The following is a 3,267-nucleotide window of genomic DNA, read 5'->3' as shown; positions in this document are numbered from 1 at the left end:
CCTTTCGCTCGCCATCGCGAGTATTGGGTGGGTGTGGGTCAATTTATGACCATCTCAATTTATATTTTATATGGAACCTTTTCTGTACTGGATACGACTCTTATAAAACTTTTAGAGAGAGATGTACTTGGAGCTAACCGATCATTTGTACCACTCAGTTTTATACATTCGCCTGTTTTTAGTACGCGCCTTCCATACAATAGTTTTAGGAGGTAGTCAATGCACGTCAAGGGGGGTGCGGAAAGGGAAGACGCCGCGGGCGAGGAAGGGGAGGAGAAGGACTGAGCAGGGAGAGAGAGAGAGGAGGAAAGCTAGAGCTCGGACGCCATTCTCTCATCTTCCTTGTTGGTACCTGACGCACTTGGCCGAGAGGAGCCCTCGTCCTCGTCCTCGTCCCGCGGAAGGGTCAAGAGGGGCAGATGCGAGCAATTGGATGCGTCGAGCGTTCCACCGGGTGCGAGCATAAAGGGAAGCATGTGACCTGAGCAGGAGACTTGACTGAGCACATCCCTTAAAGATGCAGCCGCTCTCTCTGCATAGGGAGCTTGACCCTCTTGAGCAAGTCAACCCTCCTCCTCCTCCTCCTCCTCCTGAGGGGTTGCGGCTCGAGGCTGCCACAGGCTTCGTGTTCGTCACCAGCGTCTCCACCTCCTTCCAGCGAGACGTTGAGCACGAGGAGGCAGACCAAGTTTCGATGCTCCCCGAGAAGGCTGGAGAGGAGGGTGGCGTCGAGAAATTCTCGAAGGCTCGGAAGACTTCAGAGGGCAACGACGGAAGGTCGTTCTCGAGAGTCTGCAGTCTCCCAGTCTCTATCAGCGAGCAGACGGCGTGGATCAAGGAGCAAGGAGCAGCGAGGAGCAAGGAGCAGGGAGCAGCGTGGATCAAGGAGCAGGGAGCAGCGTGGAGCAAGGAGCAGGGAGCAGCGTCCAACGCAGACTCCATGGTCAGCAGGTTGAAAGATCCTGCCCCTGCTCCCCCCGTCGCCTCGAAGGACACGGACGTCCCGAGGAAACGGATTAATCGAATGAAGTCGCACTCAGCGCTCTTCGAGTACGTGAACAAGAACTGGGATCGCATCCGAGGAAAGATTCTCGTCTTTCCCTTCGCTCGCCTCATCGGCCAGGAGACTATCGCCGACGCCACCTCCTCCCCCATCGAGGAGGTCGCGAGGACCCCCGGGTCAGTCAAGGCGATTCTGCAGAGGGCGCAGGAGTACATGGCGCCCAAGGTTGAGGCGGCGGATGAGATGACAGACATGGAAGGTTGTGAAACTGAACTGTGAAACTTTGCTTGCTCTCTCTCCCTCTCCTGCTTCTGCCATTCTCCTTCTCCCTTCCTTCATTCCCTTTCTTCTTCCTCCCTCGTTTCACCGTTCCGTTTCTTTGCCCTCCATCTCCGTCTTCTCGCTTCTCCTCTTTTTCGTTCTCCTCGTGTGCTGCTGTTGTCGTCTTGCTCACAAGTTTGCAGTGGACGACGACGAAGAGTTTGCTGCCGTCTGGCGACTCGAGCTTGTGCTCCGAACCTCCTGGATCCTTGCGCTGGCCATCGCTGACTTTGTAAGGGGAGGAAGTGGGGGGGGGGGAGGGGAATAAGTAGGGGGAGGATACGAAGAGGGACGAGGAGCACTTGAGAGCAGGAGAGATTTTTTAAGGAGAGAGGAGGAGAAGAGAGGAAGAGAAGGGAGGAGGGAGGGAGGAGGAGGGAGGAGGAGGAGGGAGGAGGAGGAGGAGGAGGGCGCTATGTGTTCAAGTTCTTGTGTATCTGACTTTCTTGCAAGGTCGGAGCGATAGTGCTGCAGCTGTTCTGGCCTAACGAGACCTTCATATGCAATGTAAGGGAGAGCAGAGCAGAGCAGAGCAGAGCATAGCAGAGCAGAGCAGAGCAGAGCAGAGCAGAGCAGAGCAGAGCAGAGCAGAGCAGAGCAGAGCAGAGCAGAGCAGAGCAGAGCAGAGCAGAGCAGAGCAGAGCAGAGCAGAGCAGAGCAGAGCAGAGCAGAGCAGAGCAGAGCAGAGCAGAGCAGAGCAGAGGGAAAGATTAGAGAGGAAAAGTGTAACAGGCATGGAGAGAAGTTGCAAATAGGGGAGGAAGTGACATGCGCATTTCAGGGTCAAGCAGTGAACAGGCAGAACTTGATCTACATCTCAGTCATCCTTGGCTGTCACTGGATGTATGTTGTCTCAAGGATGTTGAGAATGGACAACAACGGCAACCGCATCGCCTTCAAGTTCGCCTCTCCCTCTCCCCGTCCCTTGCTGACTGTTCTGCAGGTACCTCTACTCTCCTCAAGTTCACAACGGCATGAAAGGTGTGCAAGAGGAAGGGGGCCGTGCGGGAGGGAGGGAGCGAGGAAGGGAGCGAGGAAGGGAGCGAGGGAGGGAGCGAGGGAGGGAGGAGAGAAGAGTGGGAGGAAGAACGGAGGAGGAAGAGAGGAGGAGGAAGGGAGTTTCTTAGTGCGAGGTCACCTCAGGTCTGATCTTCAACCTCTACTACATTGCTATCCTCCTCATCTCCGTCGTCATCCTCGTCCTCGACTGCCTCACATGTGACCGGGTAAACCAAATTTTCACCTGCTCTCTTTCCCTTCCTGCTACCCCCTCCTCTCCTCTCCTCCCGTCCCCTCCTCCTCCTCTCCTGCTCTCTTCCTCTGCTCCCATACTTCTCCTCTCCTCTCCTCTCCTCCTCTCCTCTCCTCTCCTCTCTTCTCCTCTCCTCTCCTCTCCTCTCCTCTCCTTCTTCCCTGTAGCATCTTTCAAGATCTCTTGACATCATTGCAGATGGACAGTGATCTGTCGAGCAAAGACAAGAGGACCAATAGATACGTCAGGAACGTTCACATCGTTGGTGAGTTTGGGATGGGGAGAGAAACAGTTGATGATTGTCACTAGTTCACTTCACGAGAGCAATGAACGCGATCTATCGGTAATCCTCTTCCTTTTGCTTGCTCCTCCCTCCCTTCCTCCCTCCCTCCCTCCTTCTCTCCCTCCCTCCCTCCCTCCTGCTGCTCCTTCTTCTCTTATTTTCTCAGTATCATACCATCAATACAAACTCCTTCTATCTCTTCTTCTTTCACCACCTTCTCTTTCTCTTCCCTTCCCTCTCTTCCTTTCTCTTCCTCGATGCCCTCCCTCTCCCTCTCCCGCATATTCTAATTTCTTCATCCAGGAGTTTTGGTCTTCGCGAGGAGATTCAAAAGGCTCTAAGGACTTCGGTGAGATCGGAAAACGAGATGATGATGATGATGATGATGATGATGATGATGATGATGAT

The sequence above is a fragment of the Guillardia theta genome (assembly GCF_000315625.1).
Source record: "Guillardia theta CCMP2712 unplaced genomic scaffold GUITHscaffold_23, whole genome shotgun sequence".
Taxonomy (NCBI): Eukaryota; class Cryptophyceae; order Pyrenomonadales; family Geminigeraceae; genus Guillardia; species Guillardia theta.
The sequence above is the reverse complement of the archived record's forward strand: the minus strand, read 5'-3'. Positions refer to the sequence as shown.